We start from the raw sequence: 26,382 nt of genomic DNA, 5'->3' as shown, positions 1-26,382 counted from the left end.
TTAATAAAAACAAACATAGTTCTTTATGAATTCTTAAACTTTTAGTATATTAATAGTCATTCTGAATTTCAAGCACCAAATTTTGCAATATTTATATAATTGTATATAAATGTAGCTCCTTTTTGTCAAGAAGGCCTATTGGTATTTAATGGAAGAATTATTTCCTGAATATATTTTGGAAACAATATATAAAATATATTTTTTTAAATCTAATAATGAATTTATAAATCTGCTTTTGGAATTGGTATTACTTGTATTGCTTCCTTTGGCAGGGGATGAGGGGAGAAGATATCAAAGTGCTAGAGATTACTGCTAATTTTTAATCTCTCTATACTCTCTCTCTATATATATATTTTTTACTCTCTTTCTCTCCATATATATACATTTATATTTGGTCAAATATAAATATATATTTGTTCAAAAAGTTAAAGAGCCTGAAAGATTTCTAAGATGATAATGAGTCATTTTGGATGCCAGTGCTGTATCTGGGTATCAAGTGTCTTTATGAAAAGAATATGGCTTATGGTGAATGTTATTCATTAATTGGTTTCATTCATTTGACTATGTTGTAAATAACATGATATGAGCTAGAAATACATCATTTTATGTACCAACTTCTCAACCTACTTGTTGTCTGATCTTAGAATGGTTGTCTAGCCTCTCAGAGCTGATGTAGACATCAGTAAAATGGGACTTTGCTAGTCATATTGCAGGGTATTGAGATATATTAAATGTAATTTATGTAAATTGAACTAGATTATAAATTCCTGATTGCTTGAACCATCATTGTGTAATATGTACCTGTACTTCATATCCTCTCACAGTGGAATTAGAACCAATATGCATGGTGATCTCCGTGTTTTAAGCTGGGGTCAGGATAACCATGATATCATTTATAATAGTGGGAAAGGTAGGTGACATGGATAATATAGATACCTTCTAAGGTGTTAGAAGAACTGAAAAGTCAAAATGGGAGTGTGGCAATGCAGAATTTAATAATAACAAGAAGTCTCTACCACTTCTGTGGCTGGAAGTACAAGGAAAACAGATGAGTTACCAGAGTCAAGAGCAGGCATCATTCACTGCATCTATACCCATGAAGGGTAGGCCTACCTGGAGATTGATGCAGTTATGGAAGAGAAAGGACCACTTCCACAGATACCCCTGAAGCAGGAAGTGGGAGGTACTCTAGCATCTATTTCCTCATTCTCTAATCTCCTACTAGAACCTCTTACTGGTCAAAACTATCTAGTATTCGGGCTGCAAGGAAAATATAATTTGTGTAGAAAGCCTGAAAAATGGATTGTGAGCCACTAGCCCAATGGAACACATTGAGGAGACTGTCTGATACTTATATGAAAATTCCAGTTAGGAAAAAGAGTGACTGATCAAGACTAGAAATTTAGATTTAGAAGCATGAGGTAGAAGTTGAAGGTTTAAGCATGAGTCCTCTTATTAATTTTATTTAAAAAATAATTAATTTGATGAAAATCAGGTCAATGGATGGGAGGAGGAGAAGGGGGAGGAGGAGGAAAAAGAAGAGGCAGAGGAAAAGATCCTATACAGAAATCTTAAAAAAAAACAAAGCAATCCAACAGAAAATGAGCAAGGAGGATATGATTCCTCTGACTGCAAAGGTGGGAAGATTGAAAAGAGAAGAGAGACTATTGAATAAATAATATCTTTTTTCAACTCTTAATGCTGTGTGTGTGTGTGTGTGTGTGTATATATAATTGAATATGTAATATATATATAGTACATGCATTCATATATTTATCTATACACCTAGCAGTATATAATTATATATATGAATATATTGTATAAATATCTATGTAATGTACACACACATATATATGTTTCATAAAAATTGTCAAATTTATTTCCTTACTACCTCTCTAAGGGTTATATAAAATAAGTTTCTTTAATTTTATATTGTACTTTTAATTTTCAGGTGAAAACAATGAGAAAGAAACTTAGAGGTGGAAGTTCAACCTGTTCAAAAGCTCTTTGAATGTATGAATGTCCATAGAGAGAAAGAGAAAAGGGACAGGGCTACGTTTTAATGATCTTTGAGTGTGGAAATTATCCAGTCCTCTATAGGAACCCTATTTTGTGTTTCAAGCACAATTCTGTTCTAGAAATTAATTTTCATATTCAATATAATATGTTTATTTTACTTTACTCCACTTTATTCACTCTTCCAAGGGCATAAAAAATGTTTACAATTTTCTTCTTAAAAAAATCCTCCTATCCCTAGAGTCAATCTCATCACCTCTAGTGCTAACTTCTAGTCCAGGTACCATCATGTTTTCCCTGAACCATTTCAATAGATTTCTCACTAGTTTCCTGCTTCCCTTCATGTCTCAATTCACCTTAATCTAAACTCTGCAGCAAACTGTTTTATCCATTCAAATGTAAATCAGGTTATTCCTAAAGTCAGAGTCGCTCAATATCTTTACTCTCATAATAAAAGCTAAAACACTTACTGTGTCCTACAATTCTCTTCAAGGTCTGGCTTACCTCCCACCTCTGCTCTCTCTTTGTGTACAAAGTACACACCATGGTTCACTCTGCCCTGGTCATAATGGCTGCCTTGCAGGTCTTTAAGCATGCCGACCAAGTCCACACCTCAAGCCCATGTCTCTTCCTGAAATACTTTCCCTCTATAAAAAAACAGTCATTTACTTTCTTACTTCCTTTAGGTCCCTTCTCAAATAAGATCTTGTCAGAGAAACCTCTGATTACACCTTTCTGTGTCTCTACTGAGTTACCTAACTATATTCTTCTATTTTCAAATTCACAGACAGTTCCCTCTGGCATCCCTATTCTGCTACTGAGCCCATTTAAATTTTTGTTACTTTATTTTTCAGTTATAATATTTGTATTTGCTTTTTCTTTTTATTATCTTTTTATTACTTGCTGAGTTTTTATTTTTCAATTTATTTCAAGAGGGGTTACCCTTACTTACGGAAGCATGTTTATAATATCTGCTTTAAATTCTTGATAATTACAACATCTATTATCATTTCAGGGTTGGTATATATTTTTGTATTTTCCTTTGAGAATTCAGATTTTTTAGGTTCTTCTTATGCCAAGTAATTTTGGATTATATCCTAGACATTTTGATATTTTAAATATATATATGAGAGATTAATATATATATAATGAGATTAAATGTTGTTTAAATCTTAAGGAGAATGATGTGTGAACAGGCATTTCACCTAGTTAGGTTCATTGAAATAGATATTTTCTATTTTCACAGATTTCAGTTTTATTTTCACAAATTTCAATACACGTTTTCTGGACTGTGGCTCCAATGTCAGTTCAATTCTCAAAGCCTTGGCAGTGCTATTCACATATGTCTTATATATATATAACATCTTAGTGACCAATGGGGGACTTGGACAGGGACCTACTCTATAGCAGATTCTCTAAGTCTGTGGTATGCTGTTCAGGGTCAGATTACCAGATGTGTATCTTGGAGGTGAGCTTAAGCATTCATATACAACTCTATGGACTGAAACTCTTCTCTCTGAACTCTACTTATTTCCTTTCTTCCTACTTGCCTTCTTCCCCTGACTTCTAGTCAGATTTCTGAGGTATTGAGGTATGTTTATCATCCTTAGAGTTTTAGATGTCACCAACTGCTCATGTCCACCTAGCTGCCACTATTGTGGTGGTATTGCCTGGTAGCTTGTCTGGGAGTGAAAGGATATCAATAAAAAAATAATAATAATGACAGTATTTCTACCACTTTACTGACCCATAACATTTCTCTTTCATCCTCTTTGGTCCAGAAGGAGAGGGCTTCTATAAGATCTCTTTCAGTCCATACCTGGTATACACAATGCATTTCAATCTGCCTCTGAGTTCAAGCAGGCAATAGTGGAGGAAGGTGGTAAAATCTGCACCAGATTGGTGGAACTTTGAATTCTGGTCTCTTCTTCAATCCACCTGTTATTTATATTCAGAGTTCTTAGAAAGCTGCTCCAAGCACTGTGCCCAGGATTTATAGTTGCATTCAGTGGGAGAGACAGGGGAGAGTCTGTCTACACTAACTTCTCTGAAATTAGAAATATTAATCCCATATTAATATTTATTTGGTACCAAGAAAGATTCCTTCTTTGTGATTTTATTTAGGAAATGATGTTGGACTTGAAATTGCTAAAAATACATTTTTTAAACAGTCAGCTGAAAACTCCATACAATTAACAAATCAATATGTGTTATCAGTGACAAATCTACATATTGTGGTAAATTTAGCTTTGAGGCATACCTAATAACAACTTAACCTTTTGACTTCTCAGTCAGTAAAGACAAAACTGGTGGTTCCTTTGAAAATACAACATTGAATTTCCTAATATTTAAAAGAAACACTGTTTAGATACATACAAGGCCAAGCATCCAAAAGAGAAGGAAAATGTAGTAAAGGGGAATTTAAACATGATTGATCAGACCTTCAAATAACCCAATTGTTTACCCCTTATTTTTTACACTTGGGATGTGTGGTAAATAATAAATTAATAATTGGTTCTTAAAGATTTATTTGAAAAATATATATTTTTAGGCCCAATCTTTGGGTCAGTAGGGACCAAAGCCAATATCCTGTACTCCCTCTGTAATTCCATCTCCATCCCTATGCAATGAGAATTGATGCTTAAGATGATGAGCCTGAGGCATTGCAGACCCTGAATTATTACAGATTCAATTATCTTCAGATTCATGAGCTTGCTGAGGTGGGCAAAAAGATACATTTGAAAAAGACAGTAAAATAATAAGGATTGACCTGAAATGATTGGGGAGTTAATTTTTCATTTTCATGGACTTTTAATGGTTACTGCTAGCCAAAAATTTTAAAATATTACTGATAACCAAGATTCGTCTTATAGATAGTCTTTTGGTTTAGAATATGATTTGAATATTAAGGAATACATTTGAAATGAAAGGTTTAAAGCTCATATTTGTGATAGTAAGAAATTCCTCTGTGGAAGCTTTCTATACCTATTGAGTTCAATAGCTATTTTCTTTGTTTTTAATTTAATTAGAACAGTGTAGCAACTATGGATTTGTCAAAATAATAATGTCTGGAGAAATAAATATTATTATTGATCATTACTATCATTTGCTAAATGAATATTACTATTTTCTTCATTTTTCATATATCAATAGTAGTCATTCTTATTTATAAGTATAGATAGTTGTAAATTAGAATTGATAATTGATTAGAATTAGTATTTCATTGACTTTTCCTAATACACATTTAGTTATGTAAACATATTCCTTTCCTGTCTTTGTGGATACATACAAAGAAGATCTCTGAAAATTGTCTGTTTATAGGATGATATATTTTATTCCTGAAAGAGAGCAAACATACATTATGTGATATATAAATTGTAACACAGCTTTTAAATATCAAATTCATAATTAGATATCCTGCTCAGCCAGACTTCATTAATCCTTAATCTTTTAGCATACTGTGTGCTTCCTGAACATAAACTACTTCTGGCACAAACTATTTCTCAGGGTAAGCCATATAGACATTTGTTGAAATAAAAACAAAATGATACATGATTTATCTGAGAACATTTAAAAACAGAACAAAGCACATTGTTTTAACCTCTGATTCTCCTCTTTATTTTGTCAAACTTTTGTTTATTTTTCAGAGTTCACAACAGGCAGACAATCATAAAATGCTCAACTGCATCCTTAAGTTGAGAATTGTTGAGTCATTTGGGATGTTTCTGATAAATTGAGAATCAAAATATGCCATGTTTGAAAGAGAAAAACTGATAGTAAGATTTTACTCAAGAAAGAGATTGATTTGTCTAATAGAAAATGCCTGTATCTGAAGCATTTTAAACTTGATCTGACTAATTCTTCATTATATAGTAAGCATTCAAATTATTTCTCCCCTATTGATTTTTTTCTGTAAGAGTAAAGTTGGAAAGATCTTTTAAAGATATGCAGAAGAAATAAAGTAGAATTGTGCTGGAAAGTTGCAGTCTCTCTATTTGAAATAGTGTTTCCTCAGGTAAAGTTTCTGGGAAAAAATCTCAGGTAGAACCAATGTGATATAAGGAAAAACTATTTACCAATAAGATATAATTCCCTAGGATAGTGCAATGTGGTGGCCCTAAAAACCGAAGGAACTTGGTTATCTCATGACACGATATTATGTGAGACACTGGGTAATTACAGGAAATTCTGAATGTCACACCAGAAGGTAATATAGAACTGAATCTAAATGTCCATCATCTGATTCAGAGTGTTTGTTTCTTTGCACTATATCTGCTTTCTCTGAATTAGTGGTTTTAGTTTTCTCAATTTAATCAAAATTTCTTAGCCTTCTGCTTACTAAATACCTCTGCTGATAGCCTGGGTTTGCTTCTTGTTTTTGTTAATATGTTTGTTTTGTTTTAGTTTTTCTGCCACTTATCTTTTTATTTATTAATGCAACCACTCATTCAGTTCCTATTTAGACAGTCCATGCTTTGTATCAGACACTATTACAGGTCTTTGGGCAATGTAAGTGAATAAACTAGTAAAGGAATCTTGCCCATGTGTCAGAAGAAATAAATACTAAGAGAAAAGTAAATAAGGTAATGTAAGGCAATGGGAAATTGTGAGGTCAGATGAGAGGAGAGAGATTTCAGTGCTAACTGAAGTCAGAATAGACCTCATTGGAAAGGGGATATTTGAGTCCAGATTCAAAGGACTTAGGAGTTAAGCATGAAGATATCTTAAGGAAGATCATTCCACGCAAAGGACAACAGCCAGCAAAAACGATCTCTGGTGGGCATGTGCCTAACATGTTCCAGGAACAATAAGGTGATCAATGAGGCATGGCAGAAAATAATATAAGAAGCAGTTAAAGACTTAATGGGATGCCAGAACATGAAGCACTTTGTAGGCTACTAAAGACTTTCAGTTTTACTTTGAGCATGACAGGGAACCCCTGGCTACTTTTGAGCAGAGGCATAACATGATTTAACTTGAGTTAAGAAAGCAAGATGTTTGTACAAAGGTTAAGAAATAGAATGGAACAGGAATTCAGAGAAATAATGAAAAACTGAGGTAGGCTGTTGTTCTGATGTGTGTTTCTGTCTCTGTTAACAGCTTCATGGGTCAGGAACACAGGGCTATCCTAAGACTGAGGTTTAGCTAAGAAAACACGGCACACCTCTATCTCCACCAAGAGGATAAAAAGCACTGAGAACAAACAATAGCAATTTAACGTTGAAGAAAGGGCAAGAGTTTGGAGAGGGACATCATATGGGACACAGATTTGTAGGACAGAAATTTGAAAGTGGAACTCTAACAGTGAGTAAAACCTTCTGGCAACCCAGCTCCCATCTAGACACAGATTAGAAAACAGTGAAGCCCATGGTATACTTCATGTAGTTATACAATGACAAAACCCAAAATCAGCTCAAATATTGGCTTGATGAATTTAGACCCTCCACACACAAACCAACTTCTTGAAAGAGTGGGGCCCATTACCAAATTTAAATACTACTTTCTTCAGACATTTCTATTCTATAAAATATTTATGGCATTCAATTAAAAATTATGGAATACATAAAAATCAAGAGAAAAGCACCCCATTATTAGAGTCAGAGATAACACAGATGTTGTAAATCTCAGATAGAGTATTTAAAATAACTATTATAAATATGTAAAAAAAAAGATCTAGGGGAAACATTATACAACATGCATGCACAGATGGGAATTTTAGTAAAGAGAGAACATCAGCATCAAATGGAAGTGCTAGCAAAAACTGATAAATAGAAGAAAGGAACGGACAAAATTACAATTATATTTGAAGGCTTAAATATTTCTTTCTTAGTAATCATTAGAAAAGTTTAAGGAAAATTAGACCTAAATCACACTGTCAATCAACTTGATCTAATTTACAATTACAGAGTACACTACCCTAGAGTAATAAAATACTTATTTTTTTTCAAGGGCACATGGAATAGTCACAAAGATAGAATTCACAAAGAAAGTATTCACAAAGATATTTGGGGCCACAAAGCAGACCTCAACACATTTAAAAAAAAAAAAACATGAAATAAGTTCCTTAATTACGATGTAAACAAGGGATAAATAACAAAAATGTATCACAAATGCACTAATATTTAAAAACTACACAACATACTTCTATAACTGATGGATAAAATATAAAGGTTAGAGTAAATTAGAAATATTTTGAATTGAATGAAAATCAAAACATATCAAAATTTGAGAGAGAGAGCTAAAGCACTTAACAGAGAAATGCATAGCATTCATTGCTCATATTAAAAAAGAAATAAGGTCTCAAATCAATGATCTAAGTATTCATTTTAAGAAACTACAAAAAGAAGAGGAAATTGAACTCAAATTAAATAGAAAGATGGAAGTAACTCAGATAAAATCAGAAATAAATCAATGAAACTGTAAAATAAAACAAAGTATTAAGAACACTGAAAGCTGACTAACTATAAAAATAAAAAGACAAAAATTTGGCCAGACTATGAAAAAATAGAGAATACCAAATTACAAATACCAGGAGACATCCCTAAAGATCCCAATGATATTAAAAACTTATTAAAAGAATACTGTGAACATTTTAATAATAAATTCTACCACTTAGGAAATTCCTTGCAAAACTAAACTACCAAAATGTAATCATGAAATTGGAAATCTAAATTGCACTATCCATTGAATAAATTGAATTCACAGTTAAACCCTTCCAATAAAACTTTAGGCACAGATGCTTTCAAGAAGATCCTATACTTCTCAACTAATGTTACTAGGTCATTGTTACAGTGAAGCAGAAAGAAAGAATGAGAGAGGGAGAGAAAGGAAATAAAATAAAATGGTGCTCAATATTCATCATGTACACACAAAGTTCTCAAGTATATTAGAAAATGAAATTCACTAATATACATAAAAAATAATATATCATGGGCATGTCCTGGTAATGCAAGTTGTCCAACTTTTGAAAATTGAAAAAATCTAATTCACCATATCAATAAAGTATTTGGTTAGAGATTAGATTTAAAGAAGGAAGTATCAAAGTGGCTGATTACTAAGGTGAAAGTTAAATTGGGATAACAATAATCAAAATATTGGAGTTCAAATAAATGTGGCACTATGTTCTTAAGATGGTCTTTAACATGTATATTGAAATTTTTGAGGTTGGTGGCAAAAGGGGGAGTTGTTTCATGTTCAGCTAATTTTATTATAGTTAATTGAGAATTTACTTCGTTTGTGCATGGATTTATTTCTGCATGATTCTCTGGGTCTTTAAATACACAATAAGGCAGAGCTATTTCTCAAAAGGAAGGGAAAACATGCTGGAACTGAAACATTAATCCCTATTTGCTGACTACAGGAAAGGAAGGAAACAGAAAGGGAGGGAGGGAGGGAGGGAGGGAAGGAAGAAAGGAAGAAACGAAAGAGAGAAGGAAAAGAGAGAAAGAAAAGTTAAGTCTCCACATTAGCCCGTAAATTGGAGGAAATACCAGCTGAACAGAAGTTTAATAAATAAAAAGTAAGAATGAAAGTGGGTATTTTCATCTTGATCCACAGGGAATTAAGTGGGCAAATCTCTACATTTACCTCTGTAGCCTGACCCTAGGAAGTAGAAATAATTGAGAAAGTGCCCACAGAATCCCATTATTAGAGAGGGAAATTACATAGAAAAACCTAATCCTGAAATCCTCACGCAGGTGAAGTCTCCTTGAAGACAAGCTCATAGACTACAGGGAGCTGACAAATGAAACTGTGTGTGAGATCATCAGTCTCCCAGAGACTCTTGTGTATGCTCACTTTATTGGAACAGCAACAAGAGCGTCCTTTTCCTGGCAATGAGAAGTGCCTGAAAAATTTATCATCTAGGAGGAGTGTGAAAAATACCCTGTAATAGCCTTTAAAAATATGTTCATTTGCTAGGAATGAAAATTGAGGACAGCTGCTTATAATTGGTTTGAAATTCATTCTCTAACACTAGAAAGGAAAGCTTCAGACATTTCACTAGGTTACAGAAAAAACAAAAATCAAGCACCCTTGATCATGCTGCAGAAAATAAAACACTGTACAAAACAAATTTTTTTCAGGGCATTGGCTTTTTGGAATATGATTAATTCATAAAGGTAATAGTACTTTTTTAATGTAAAATGGAGAAGGTGCCGAGACATTTTGCTGCAATATTAATGCATCTCTACATTTTAGAAAAGTTAATATTGTAAAGTTCTAAATGCTTTACGTATGTTTTCTCAATGAATTATCTATAATGATTCAGTTTCTATTACTATTTCTATTTCTCAGAAGAGGAGGTAGAAGCAGAGGAGAGTAAATCCATACACTCTGGAACCATAAAAAATACTCTTACAATTCCCCCTATAGAGCCCTATTAAACTCTGGGGAAAAATTTTCTTTGGCACGACCTTATCTTTATCTCTGCTTCCTCAAATGTGCCCCCTTCTGCTAGTTTTGGGGGTGACCCACCTCTGCCTATCTGGTTGGGCAAAGGTCCATGCTCAGATTTTTTCTGACATTCAGTTTTCTCCTTTATCAAAATTTATTTATTAGTGTTCATTCCCTGAGAATCTTGCTAAGTAATTCCTTCTCACAGGCTAATGGAACAATGTACTATCTTCTCAGCTAATAGAGTTTCATTTCAAAAGAGCCATTTGGAGACATTAACTTATGATATTAACTTACAGAAAAAAATGATATTGATGAAGAGACTTTCAGTCATCACTCAGGCCTCTTTCCTAATATCTGAAGTCACTTACAAAGTCATTCTGTACTCTAATGTACTAAGCCATAGCACCCAAGTCATCCTGGTGAAAGCTGGACTTTTAAACCTCTGGGACCTCTAGAGCTGTTCTAAATTGGCTTGTCAAACTATAAAATATCCATGGCGATCATGTATTATCAATTTCAGAAGAATTGTTCACTTTCAGGGGATTGATTAAGATGTTTGTTTGCATCTAGCAGCTGGGAGACTGGAAAATCTGAAACTGACAGCAAGTGCTAAAATGATAAAACCAAGACGTGCATTTATGACGTACTCAACTATGTGCAATCTTAGATGGCATAGCCATGAGATAGTATACAAAACTAGGATATTTTGTTGGCTACAAATTGTTCAGAAATCTTTGAACTTTTTTGAGCAGCCCAGGTTCAGAGCTATGCATGTACTACCATTAACAACAACAGAAATTCTCATATTCTATTACGATGGTTTACAATATACATGATCAATTGTAGAATTTTGAAAATCTCTCTATATATACTATATACACTATATACTATATACTGTAAGTTATTGAGTATATGATATAATTTTGAATCAAGCAATTGATAGTCAAAAAATATAGGTACCAAAATCATAGAAGCTTGTTATTCATGCTTGCAATATGAGTCTATAAAATCTTGCATACGTTATGCAAATATCACTAACTGCCTTATTATATAACTGAATATTCATTAGGTGTCCTCCAAGCAGAACGTTCACATGTCACATTTCAAAAGATTCAATTCTTATTAAAGGAACTCTCAGAGTTTCCTCAACAGTATATTTTAAAGTAGATATTTCCCAATACAGTTGGCCCTCCATATATGCAGGTTCAGCATCTGTGGATACAGAGGAACAAATGTACTTTGCTATTTTATATAAGGGACTTGAGCATTCTTGGGTTTTGGTATCTGCAAGGTATCCTAGAACAAACACCCATGTGGATACCAAGGGAAAATTTATATTGACCTTGGAAAATTTGGGTTTACACAGTATATCTGAATTCACATGATATCCATTGATAAAAAGATTGAATTCTAATTTATGTTTTCTGTATTGAAAGTAGCAATTTCATATATAAAATATTATTATAAATAGCATTGTATCTCAGAGAAATTGTGAAGTCAGTGAGATTTGCTTTTTGACCCTTATATCCTATAAATACCCACTTTCTTTTGTGTTTATTTCTGGAACACCAACCTAAGCTAATTTTGAAGATATGCCACACACATGAGGCCTCTCCTGTTGTTTTCCTCTTTAATCTCATGTTTCTGTTTTCCTCCACATCTCTTTCTCACATAGGTATATGCATGTGTGTATGTATGTAGGTGTGTGTATGCATATACACACACACTCAATCTCCAAAGGTCTGCTACCACCCTCCCTCATCTCCCACATTTCCACCACTTATTAGCTCTTCCTGGTGGCACACTGGAAATATTAGAGATGAACTTCTATTTCTTCTTCTCAGGGCATTATAATAATCCAAGATGGCAAAGGGCTGCTCTTGATAAACAATTATATACAAAGAGAGAAAGCTAAAGGTTTTCCTAGGAGGAGGTAACAAAGAGCAAGCCTTCAGTGAGTGTTGCTATGACTAGATAAGAGTTACTAGCTTTGGCAAGTTTCTAATCTTCCCTAAATTTGTTTTGTCATCTGTAATAATGAACCAAGAGGTCACAAGATTGATTTGAGGTTGAAATGACTAAATTATGTATGCTTTTACACATACAAAGTGGGAGGACAGGGCCTGAAACATAGTGCACATTCAATGAATATCTGTTGACTTGAATCTCAGTGGAGAAATCAGGATATAGAGTTACTGACTGGTATTGGGCCTGGGCAATGAGAAGCTAACCAGTAGGAAGAGAAGTGGGAGAACTGAATCTTCATGGGAAACGTCCTGATATCTGGACATCAATGCTTAATATGAGAAGGCAGAGGGTACAAGTGAGTGCAAAAGGTTATGAGAATTTGACCAGGGCAGAGCTGGAGCATGTGGAGGTCTGTATACTGAGCTATGAAGTGTTTTGTGGGAAAGATGGATAAGGGATGGAAGAGAAGAAGAGATGCTAGATTAACAGTTGTGGTTAAATGAGATGAAGAGTCAGTGACCTGAATATTGGTGAGGTGGTATGTATTAGTCGTGTAAGAAATAGAGATATAAAAAAGAAATAGTTTTATAATTCAGGGAAGTTGCAGGAAAAGAGGTAAGCATTGGCCATAAAACAATCTCAGTGTCCAACTGTGGCTTCCATACTTTCCCTTTGTTGCTTTATGAGATCCCTTTCAAGAAGTAGCTTGATTTTCTCTGTAGGAAAAATCAAGTTCCTTAATGAAAGATTAATACATCATGGTACTTAAAATCCCTGAGGTTGATCCTATGCTCAATGCTTTGTCTACTTAAAGAAGAGCCATTTGATTATTGTGATAAAAATTTATTATTTATATGGCTAAGAAATTAGTCATCTAGGTTGCAGATTTGGGGCTCATACGGGAGCACAGAAGAGGCCGTACAAATTTTAAGTAACAATGATCTTTATCTGAAGATTCATGATATAATCATTTTAAGAATCTTTTAGGGTAGCAACTACACTGGGATCTTTTTTTGGACACAGAATATTTTAATGTTTAAGAGATGTATATGTATTAAAATTTAACCTGAAACAAAATACTTTTGTTGTATATGTCCCAGATGGCTCATTTTTTGTCCATAAGCAATTTAGAGTTATCATGTGCTGTTTAATGGCTGAGGACTTTCCAAAATAGGCTTAGAGGAATCCGTGATAGATAACCGCTGACTTTTAAAAGTTCAGAAAAAGTCATCATGGTTTATTTGGAGATATCATATAGTTTACTAAAGGCTCCTGGGCTTGTTGACATCCCTGACACTTGGTGAATGAGGACTTTTTTATTCTCCCTTCATTTGTTTAGCTCTTTACCTAATTGATTTTCTGTGCAAATACACTAAAAGTCTGAAGAAGGCAGTGCCTCAGGTGTGACAGATGAAATAAGGTGCTTTTAGTCATCACTTTTATCTTCCATGTCTAATGTGTTGGTTACAGTTGTGCAATTTAACAGCAAGATCAATACATCATTTGCTGCAGGTACCTGAAAGAATTTGGAATCCCTTCAGTATTTTAACTATTAGATTTCTCCTGGAATTTTATTTATTTATTACTTATTGACTCATTTATATGTTTTCCGATACTAAATGTTACAAGGTGAGGGTTTGTTTGTTTGTTTTCTTTCTCTTGCCTTCTCCTCAAACCTTGTCTTTTCCACTAGCTAGTTAAGTTACTTTTCTTTGGGTTTTGGAACATCTGCCAGTCTAAATGAATCCTGTAAAGTGTAAAATAAATGTTTAAAAAATCTTTTCCGTTTTGCCTAAATCATCGTTGAGCTGAAACATTTAGCATATGTTCTACTGAAAATGGAACCACTTTGTATTGTGCACGGAAGGCAGTATGTGCGGGGGCATTTGGGTAATTTCTCATGTAAATGGATGCTGTTATTGCCAGTTTTCCATTTTACATTGGCAATGACACGGTTTCAGACTGAAACAGAAATAAGAAAAATCCACTTAATTAGAACACTTTCCCTTTTCAATATCCATATATATATATATATATATATATATATACACATATATATGTGTATATATATATATACACATATATATGTATATATAATCTCCTTTATTATTCTTCAACTGTTTAGTGCCTATTAGTTTTACCTTGAGTGTAAGCTTCCAAAGGGTGGAAAATGTGACCTATACTTCTTGCTACCCTATTCAGACAGCACAGGCCCAGGATATGGAGTGAAAGCAGCTTCCGCAGCTTTGAAACACCACGCAGAATTTATCAAGTTGCTTTTCTCATAGTAGGTTCCTAGAAAAATCTGTTGAGTTTTTGTTTTCTTAATTGAATTTTCTCTCACGTGTTATTTGTAATAAACCTAGTATCAAATCCACTACCTGAAATGTTAGCATCTAGAAAGATTAGGGATTTAGAAGGCCCATCTTTTTATAAGTGAGGACAAATGGCAAATAAATAAACTGTACTTGTGAATTTATTTTAAATGTAATTTATAGAATATGTCATAATACAAGATGTATGCTAATTTCTTCCTTGGTCTACATCGGCATATACACAAAGGCCATGTTTGTTCATAATGATGACCCAGAAATAAAGTGAGTCCTTGCTTAATATTAACTGAGTTTCTATTACTTTTGTATAAATGCTTTTTAATTTATTTGTAACTATAATTTTAAAAGTGTAATATTTATAAATATGTAATTTTTCTCAGTTGCCCAAAAAATTCAACTTTATAGGATATCCTAATTTTCAACCATTTCTATTGTATTATTTAAAAATACCTTTTATAAGTTTCATAAGTAGTATACATAATTATCAAAATGATTAAACTATTGATTTATTCTTAGATAGAAGTTAATGTTATTCCCCTTGGATCTCTATAGAATATGATGAGATTTGAATACGTGGGAAATAAAAATTCTTATAGTCACACAGAAATGTTTATATGTCTTAGCACATTTATGTTAGCAATTACTTGTGGGTTTTTTTTTTTCTCCTTCATGTGAAATGTATTAGTCAGTCATCAAAGGATTTTTCTAAGGTGGAACAAGATTTTTTTCCCTGAACATTCTGAGCTAGCTGTCTAGACAGGTTCAGTTCTATTTGTAATTGTACAAACCTGTGCTTTTATTACTCTGACCTAAGCAAAGTAATGGAATGAAGCTGCAAAGGCCTTGTCTATACAATAGACCAGATTTCCTCGTTAAAGTTGTAGAATTGTTTTTCTAAATTTTATGTTTGATTACTTATTAGTGAATAGTTGATTTAGTTCAATTAAGTGACTTAAAGAAGTGATTCCTTATGCCTGTTATCTTCATGATTACATGTGTGATAATGCTGGTGTTTGACCTGAGAATGAAACCAGATTCCACAAGAATCTGGTTGAAGGTGACTGTTGAACTAAAACAACAGTACATCAGAATATTTAGTATGACCTAATCTTAAAGTAGAAAACAGACTCAAAGCCCTGTATGTTTTAGCCAAATATACCCATCTAGAGGCAGTAAAATAAAAGCCTGTTAGCGAGATGCCATATTAGTATGCTTTAGACAGGAGGACACAACTATTTCTGGGCAGGAATAGATCTTCCCTTAAGGGGAAAGATTTCTTTACATTGCTTAAATGTAATTATGTTCCTGTGAATCAAGCAGCCTCAGGCTGTGTCTGCATTTGCATTCCAATGGCTTAATATTTTCATTGCTGTGCTCAAGCTGCTTTAATCTGCTGCATTGTTTAAATTGGGGAAGTGGCCAATTTTATGGTAAATTGATGCTTTGGCAATCTTGCCCAAGATTAACTCATCAATCTTTTGAAAAATATGGCCAGGAAGTATTGACTTGATGTGGTCATTAGTCAAGAAAGTAGCAATAATCTCAGGAGACACAGAAGTAAAAATAAGCAAAACCCTAATTCCTTAGGGATAAAAAGGCTTAACAGGACATCCATATTCTGTCTCCCTCTGCTGGGAAAGACTTACCTAAATATGATATATATCTATTATGTGTCATCTTTTAGAATTATATGACTAACATTTATACAGCAACTACTATGTAATTTGTATTCTTCAAGTACATTAGAAGATACAAAGATAAATAATACTTTGGTCATTGTACACTAGAAATTTATAATCTATTGGTAGAGATAGCCTTGTGCACACATTTGGAGAAGATAGCCAGTGAAAAGAGCAGATAAGGGACTGAATGGAACCCTAGGTTGAAAAATAGGTTGCTCACTGCTGGAGTTCTCAAGAAGCAGCTACTCAACTTCATTCAGTAACACATTTCATCTAGTGCATTGGCCCAAGATGGTCACACTGCCTTTTTTTTTCCGGGATGTACCCATGTTTATGATAATTCTATTTGTAAGCTTCATCCTGGTCAAATTATATTCATCACCTACTAATATTTTCATAGCATTCCATAACATATTAGACATGAAATCATTAATATTTAGAAAACATGGCCTCCTGGTTTTTATGATTTTCATTAATCACCAGCAGTAGAGTAAATATAGGAAAAGTGAATTTCCAGTCATAGTTTAATGTGGCATCTCTGTTTCTGAAATCTATCTTTATTAACATTTAGCAAAGTATAGTACTACAGAGACATTTTTGGTGTTTGTTTTCTGCTTAGCTATATACTATCAGGTGATATATTGCAGAGAATACACTGAGCATAGGGTACAGTGGAATGTTCTTAAGACCTTGATGGCTTGGGTCGGATACAAGACGTAGAATTTAGCTTCAAATCAAATTGATTTGTTCCAAGTAATTTTTTTGGCTGAGGCATAATTGAAATAAAACATTATATTAGTTTCAGGTGTACAACATAATGATTTAATATTTGTATATGTTGTGAAATAATCACCACAATAATTGTGGTTAACATCCATCAGCACCAGGTAGCAGATGTAGCAGGAAAATCAGGTGCTCTTAATAGGACACTTTAAGGACCTATATATATATGAATTCCAGATCCCCTATATATCTTCCCAGGCAAGAGCAGGTCTGGCTTGAGGTAAAATAAGAACATAGATTCTTCCCCTACACCTGTAACTGAAATATAAATGACAGAACTCACTGATCCCAGGATAGCATAAAATATACATAAAACCTTTGAAGGCAGGGCAGGTAATTGCTTTGTTAATTCATTTATTAAAAACATATATTGATTGCCTACTAGGTGCCAGGTAGTATTTACAGAAATTAGGGAGATAAAAATGCGCCTTGGTCTCAATAAACTTGCTTTGAAAGACGAAGTAAAGATGGATACGGAGAAGCCAATCAGACCAGTGTATCTATTCGTGGGGGTCCTTTGTCACCTCATTTCAAATCCAAACACAGAAGGGTATATGGGATCATGCTTCAAGATTCTCCTATGCCTGATTTCACTCCCTAGGATCCTATTTCTTTGAAACTACTTTGGGTTACTTCAGCAAGTTTACTAAAGAAGAGTAGAAAAGACAAGTTGTAGCAAAACTTCTCTAATTCTATGACAATAAATTAGACTTAAATACATATATACTGATTTGATATTACCACCTATCCCTCACTCCCTACCTCCCACAACCAAATGCAAATATAAAATCCTGTTTTTTGGCACTCTTTTAAAATATAGACATTGAAAACGTGATTTAAGGATGCATTGGCCCAACAGGTGATATTTAAGAAGGCAGTTGATAGAGTTGCTATAATCTTTAGTTACTAACTTAAGAAAGAACATGAACTCAGTTCTCTAGAGTCTTTGGGCTTTCTAAATAGTCATAAATGGCATGGTTTTTAGACTGTCAGTGAGCTCTGTCACTCAAATATGACTCTACCTTGCCAAAGTACAGAAGGGAGAAATGTCTGTCATTTCTCATTTTAACTTTTCCCTGGCTATAGCCAATCAAGTGGGCTCTGTTGATTCCCAAAGTGTCCTGTTGAGATACTGTGTCAAGTAATATTATATAGATGGTGAAGAAAAAAATTCAGATTTTATTTTAATTTTTCCAAAAAGAGGGGGGAAGCAAAGCAAAAGTCTTGTAAAATAGGAGCTTAGGGAAAGTAATGAATTTGTCCCAGAGAAATCTATTCTCTAATTTATTTGTGCCTTTTTCCATGATAATCTCAATTGCATGTTTCAGATACTATTCAACATACTCTGGGCATATGGAGCAAAGAAAATAAGAGAGTGAATGTGTGGGAGGGGCTAAGAAAAACTGGGGGCTTGTCTTTCCAATTATTTCTTTGTCATTCCTTTCCTCTATAGGAGTACTCAGTTTCTGTGAACATTGCACTGTTTCCAGGAATTTTGTTGTACCATTATTTGGAAGATCTCAATGAAATGGAAAGAATCGTCAAATAGGAGGGTCACTTGCTTCAGTAGAATATTTTTGCAGTAAATGTTTATTGGTGAGCTAAAATTTGCACTGTTGCAGACCACTCAAGTTAGGGGTCCCAGCAATAGAAGTACAAATGGCTGCAGACATCTGAATGTTATCAAGACATATAGTCATGCTATAACTGGCTCTTTTGTCTAGTGTTTCTATATATTTCTGCTTACATAGGATGTAACTCTAAATTGCCTTTTCCATAATGCTGAAATCAGCTGATCTACATAACTCATGCAATAGTATTTCAGCAAGATCCATTGTGGGAAGCAATGGGGTCTACTTTCATTTACAAAGGCGGCATTAATGCAGTCCTTTGTAATGCGAAAAGTTAAAATAAATGAAAACCAACACTGGTTCTTTTTTTATATGCAAGCTGTCAAATCAGATAAAACATTTGAATACCTGTTATTATAAAGGAGAAGACTGACTAGGGAATAAGGCTGAATCTCTTTAAGGAATTAAGGAAAAAAACTGAATAGAGCTCATGTGGAAATCATTTTCAACTGAGTTGTGGTCCTTTTCCTTATATTTTCTGTGTTCATCCTAGTTTGTTCTTTATCCAGTTCACCTGTGGAAGTTAAAGCCCCTCCCCCATGGTTAGAATTGATGAAAATCTATAGTATGTCAAACGCTAGGCACACATCAAATGGCAAGTCTTAAAGAGTGATGAATGGTGAATTTTGCAGTTAGGTGTTTGGCAAGTGAGGGAAATACTTTATATTCTAGTAGGGCTCCCAGTGTCTTTTCTCCTGATTTAATCTGCTTGTTTTAGACCTCTGCAATTTCAATGCAGACAAGACATGGTCATTTAATATTTGCCAGTTGCTTTTTTTACCAAAAAAATTGTGTGAGCTAATGTTAAACACAGTATAGGATTTCTAAGATAGGGTGTGTCAAGTATTATTTAAATTAACAGTTTGAGAATGATTAATGGTAGAAATGACATGGCCATATTTAACTTGAGAAATTCCAAGTTGCCCTGTGGCTACTTAGGGACCAAAGTTTTTTTCCATCTTTCCTTGAAGTGGATGGAGATTCTGTTCTATTAATTCAAAGCATGCTCAGGAGAAAACAATAAGTTAATATTGCCCATTCAAGGGTCATATTAGGCTCTTTGGACACTGTATGCATATCTAACTTAAAAGTTCCAGGGTACTAAAATTGTCTGGAGTCTTTAAGATTAACACCACTGGGGCTGCCCTGGTGGCGTAGTGGTTGAGAGTCCGCCTACCGATGCAGGGGACACGGGTTCGTGCCCCAGTCCGGGAAGATCCCACATGCCGCGGAGCACCTGGGCCTGTGAGCCATGGCCGCTGAGCCTGTGCATGCGGAGCCTGTGCTCCGCAACGGGAGAGGCCACAGCAGTGAGAGGCCCGCGTACCGGGGGAAAAAAAAAAAGATTAACATCACTTCTCCACAAACCTCTGCCAACAACAGAGTATATTTTATACATCAGGGATATGTGGCTTATTATATTGATGTCATCAATATTTCTTTTCCTGTTGAATTGTGATTTGGTGAATTTTATCAAGATGCAGTGCGATGTTTGGTTTCAAAATGGCATTTTAGGCTTATGTCACATAACAACCAGAAATAGTTGTGATACCTCAGTTCAAAGGAAGTATCATTTTAGCAATGGGTGAAGTGTGTCCTACGTATACATCTCCTGGAGCATTTTCTGATTCATTATGATGTAGTGCTATAGAACCATAACTCAGGTCATTACCTCTAGTGATTTGCAGGATAGAGAAGCACATTATAGTAAATTAGTAGTGAACAGATGAAAGCTTTTTCTACACAGCACATCAAAGCTATGAATTTGTGATATTACTGATAAGTTCCAAATCACTTATGGGTTACTGCAGATTGTTTGCAAATGGCCAAATTCTGACTGCCAAGGGAACATTTGAAACATTGTCATCCTTTTTGATGAAAACACTGAGACTGTAGGCAGAATACCTTTGTAGAAAATACAAATTATGTTTGTGTTTGTGTGTGTGTGTGTGTGTAGCCAAATCATTCATCTACTGTCAATGGAATAACCTATCTTATTTTAAACTAATTACTATGACCTATGATTTTTGTTCAATCCAGGACATATATGACCTCCATCTTTTCACCTTACAAACGGAAAACTTACAGCCATAAAGTAGAATGATTATCATCTACTATTTCTAGTCATCAAGGAATAACAGTTTCAAGACCTATCCTCCTACTACAGACTTTTAGAAAAGTAGGCCAAAACATGTGAAATGAAAATCTGTAGACATGAATAAGAGAAATCACAGAACTGTGATCCTTGAAAGAAGAGAAGCAAATGATGTATGTCATACATTTGCTCCAGATTTTCTCCTGGGGAAATTTCCAGATCACAGCACAGGAAGAGAGACCTTCCAATTCAATAAGAGAGCCCATAAATCTGTAGAGATTTACTATTAATCTTTGGTAATAACAATCAATAACAATCAGCACACAAATAGGGTAGAGATTGACAATACTGGTCACAGAAAAGTTTTTGGAGAAATAATAATCATCTGAACCCACAGACCTGGAAATCATTTAAATTTTCACCAGCCAGGGTGGAAAAATATCTTTGAACACATGGAGCTTTCAGTAGAGACCTCAGAAGGTTTGTGTCTCAGCATTAGGGCTAAACTTGTACAAAGGTATAAGTATTATACACAGTCTTATGTAAACTAAAACAAACAAAAAAAAACCTTCAAGATATCAAAACAAATTGCGAGTAACTTTTTAACTATGAGCAGATCAAAGCCCAACGTTCTTTAAACTAATACAAAAATTCAACACTCAACATTATAAAATTACTATGTTCAGTATCCAAACAAAAATTACGAAATATGAAAAAAAAGTGAAACAGAAGAGGAGGAAATTCAGTTTAGATTTGGAAATAACAAAGATGGAAAATTATGTTAAGAAGCTCTTGTAAATAAGCTTAATATGATCAATGATTTACTAGAAAAGATAAAAATGATGAGAAATGAAAGATATGAAAACAAAAGTATAAAAAGAGAAAAAATAAATATGGAAAAATTAGTAGCTAGGATTCATTTAAACTAGACACTGCAGAATAAGATATTGGTGAACCTGAAATCTCAGTAATATAAACTATCCAAAAATATAGTTAAGAAAAAAAATAACAAAAAAATAAATTCTCACTGGTTTATGGTAATATACTAAACAACGTAGCATAAAGGAATTGGGATGTTAGAATAAAGAGGTGTCAGAAAAAAATATGTGAAGAAATAAATAACATAAAACTTGCAAAATGTGAAGTAAACTCTAAACTCATATATCCAAGAAACTCAATGTAACCCAATAAGTATTAACATAAAGTAAATAATTCTAATAAACAACATAAATTATTGAAAGAGTGATAAAAATAAAAATATCTCAGGAAAAAAGGTACATTACTTACAGAAACATTAGGAAATCACACACATCTTATCAAATACTATGTTAGCCAGAAAACAAAGAAATAGTGTCCTTGGAGTACTAATTAAAAAAAAAAAAAAATCTCAATTTGGATTTCTATATTCAGGGGAAATATCTTTTAGAAATTAAAGTAAAATGAAGACTTCTGCAGGGAAAAAGCAAAGTTTATGTATCACTCATATTTTTATATTGAATTAAAAACAAAGGGAAATCATTAAGACAAAAGAAAATGATATAACTTAAAAATTGCATTAATACAAAGAAGACAAAGCACAAGAAATAATAAATATTTAGGCAATATTAACATTTGTATTACTTTTTAATTTTAAAAGGCCATTTGACTATTGCAGATTTTATAGCATGTAGAAGAAAATTGTGTATAGTAATAAAACAAAAGAAAGGAGGAAAGAAATGGAAGCATACTGTTATAAAAATTTACATATAATGTGAAAGAATGTAATATTTTATGGTAGATTGTGATACTTAAAAGTGCATATCAATACTCCAGAGTTAACATAAAGGAAAAAAAAAAGGAAAAAAGAGAGATAGCTAGTAAGCCAACACTGAAGAGAAATTTGAATGCTAATATTATTAATCAAAAAGAAATTACTGAGGACAAAAAGCTAGAAGAACAAATGAAAAATTCAATCAAAAATCATATAGCAAATTATTATATCTAAAGCTCATTTCACTGGTAACAACAATAAATATAAATGATATAAACATTCCAATAAATAGGTAGAGATAATAAAACTGGAAAAAAGAGCAAGGGGGAAATATATATTATATATATTCAATTTAAATGTAAATACATAGAAAAGGTAAAATAATGGAAAATACATAGCATACAATGAGGAATTATTTAAAAATCTAGTGACTGTATTAAAGTGAGAGCAATTAGATTTCAGAACAACATATATTATCAGGTATAAATAGGGAAAATTCATAATGATAAAGGGACAAACTAAGCAATAATAATAATATACAAATACAAAATGAGTATTCATCCAATACCAGAGTTTCAAAGTCCATGAAAAAATTGACAGCGGTGAAAAGAGGAAGAGACCACTTTATAATTATAGTTGGAAATTTCAGTATTACACTATCATTAATTAATAGGAAATTAGTAAATAGGAAATTAGTAGAGATATAGAAGACATAATGTTATCAACTGAATTGACCTAGGCAACATTTAGAGCAACTCAACAAATAACTACAAAATATGCATTCTTTTCACACGCACATTCACCAAGATTGACCATTTGCTGGCTCATAATACAAGTTTCTATAAATGTAAAAGTGTGTCATATCAAATCTGTAACATCCCTACTGTGAAATGAAATTAAAAATCAATAGGAAAACACCCAAATTTCCAAGTGTTTGGAAATAAAACAACATAAGCTTGAATAACAAAATCACAAAATACACTGAAAAATATTCAAAATGACCAAAAATGAAAGAAAAATATCAAACATTTTTAGCTGCAACAAAAGCAGTCTGCAGAGTAAAATTAGTCCATTTAAAAGCTTATATTAGAAAAGAAAAGATATCTCAAATCAATGATCTAACTTTCCAACTTTAGAAGGTAGAAATAGAAGAGCAATTCAAACTCAAGAAGAAGTAAGCAGATAACATTTACAAGAGTAGAAATCAATTAAATAGAAAACTTGCAAACACTGGATAAAAATAATTAGACCAAAATCAGCTTCCTAGAAAATTTCAGTAAATCTCTACCAGCTTGACAGAAAAGGTTAATAAAATAAAAATTTTAAACTAAATAAGATAAAAAATAATTGGATTGATTTAAAAAGAGAAAATACTATTTCCCAATGTCAGGAATGAAAGAGAGACCATCATCAGAGAAGCCTCAGACATAAATGAATAGTGTAGACAATTTTATGCCAATGGAACTGATGTATTTGAAGTGCTAGTGAAATAGACAAATTCCTTGTAAGACATACATTTAAAAAACTGGCCTAGAAACCCAGAAAAGTCCCTGTATCAACTACAATATATTAAATAATTAATTTAAAACTTTCCCACCCTGGTAAAAAGTAACAAGCTGGTTCTAGAATTTATACGAAAATGCAAAGAAAGATACAAAAATTTGGTGGACCTGTACCTCTTGATTTCAAGACTTTTTATAGAGGTGCAGTGATCAGGATGCAGACATGCATGTAGACATGTAGATCGATGGTGCAGAATAAAGAATCCATACTCATACCCACACATATATAGTCAATTCGTTTTTGACAAAGTGCTGAGGAAATTAAGTGGGGAAGGATAGTCTTTTGAACAAATGGTGCAGAAACAATTAAGTTACAACCAAATGGGGGAAAAACTGAACTTTACTACTACCTCACCCCATAGCAATAATTAATTTGAAATGTACCCCAGACTTTACTTAAAAGCTAAAATGTTATAACTGCTACAAAAACACAGGAGGATGTATTTGCAAACTTTGATCAGGCAAGGATTTGTTACATAGTACACAAAACACAACCATTTTTTTCAAAAACTGGATAAATTATCTTCTGCTTTAAAATTAGACCATTAAAAATGAAAAGACAGATACAGACTGGGGGAATACATTTATAATGCATATATCTGACAATGGACTTATATTTAGAATGAGTATACACATTCAATAGTAAGAAATCAAGAAATCCAATAAAAAATGGACCAAAGATTTGAACAGAAACTTCATGAAAGGAGATTTGTGTGGTCAATAAACACAGATGAGTTTAAAAAATCTTAAGTTATCAAGGAAATAAAAATTAAAATTATAGTGAGATACTACATTGAAGTTAGAATGACTAAAATTAATAAATATTTGCAATATAAATTGATGGTCTGAAAATGGAGCAAAGTGGAACTCTCATACACTTCTTTTGGGAAGGTAAAATGTACAAGTACTTTGAAAGGCAATTTAACAGTGTATATCTTAATTATTTAGATATACACTGATTATATACTGCCTAGCAGCTCCATTCTTAGATGTTTGCCAAGAGAAATTAAACTATATATCCAAACAGAAACTTAAATAGGAATGACACAGCAGCTTTATTTTGATAACCCCAAACTGGAACTAACCCAAATGTTCATCAATAGGTGAAATGATACATACATTGAAATATATCTCTAAAATGCAATACTACTCAGTGATACAAAGGAACATACTATTAATGGATATAATAGGAATGAATCTCAAAAACATGCTTAGTGAAAGAAGCCAGTCACACAAGAGTACATATCAGGTGATTCTATTTTTATAAAACTCTAGAAAAGATAAATAATGACCAAAAAAAAAAAAAATCAGAGGTTGCATAGGTCAAAATCTTTCAAGAAGATTGTCTTGTAAATGACACAAGAGAACATTTTGGGGGGAGGTACCTGTTTTAGATCTTGATTATGGTGATGGCTACTTGGATATACACCTTCATAAAAATTTATTTTCTGAACACTTAAAATGTTTATTATAATGTAAATTATTGATCTGAAATATAGGAGGGAAATAGCAACAGAATGCAAATGTAGAAAACTGACCTGTTTCTTTCTAAAGTATCAGTGACCCAGGAAAGACAGACCTTAGCCTTCAGACAGAGTTAAATAATATATGAGTGCAACTATAAGGCCTCTGAAGAACAGAACCATCTCCTCAGTAGTTTTCTGTTACACTGCCCTCTCTCATAATTGAACTGTACAGTACAGCATGACAGGCACCACTCCTCAAGATTAAGCCACAACTGCAGTGGAGGTATTTCCAGTAGAGTGAGGTTGAAATGAATATATGGTGCTAGAAAGGTGGGTCATTAACATACCAGACCAAAAAAACCCAACCAAACAAACAAACAAACAATACCAGACCAAAGGTTTTCCAGGATAGGTAAGCTTTAAGACAAGGAAAGAAAGCAGACAGCAATGAGGCCTATACAGATGGGAGGAGGCGTATATGGAGTTCAATGTAGGAAGCAAACTTGCCCTTGGTTAGTGGTTCAGAAGCCTTTGGGTGTGGGTGAGGGAGGCCAAAGTAGTCTTCATGAAAGTGAATGGACTCCCTCTTGTGAGAGCACCAGAATCACAACTAACTGCTGAACCACCATCAACAGGAAGACACTGGAACTCACCTAAAAAGATCGCCACATCCAAAGACAAAGGAGAAGCCACAATGAG

The sequence above is a fragment of the Delphinapterus leucas genome, chromosome 12 (assembly GCF_059928025.1).
Source record: "Delphinapterus leucas isolate spDelLeu-1000000601 "Yukka" chromosome 12, BTC_Dleu_Yukka2, whole genome shotgun sequence".
NCBI lineage: Eukaryota > Metazoa > Chordata > Mammalia > Artiodactyla > Monodontidae > Delphinapterus > Delphinapterus leucas.
The sequence above is the reverse complement of the archived record's forward strand: the minus strand, read 5'-3'. Positions refer to the sequence as shown.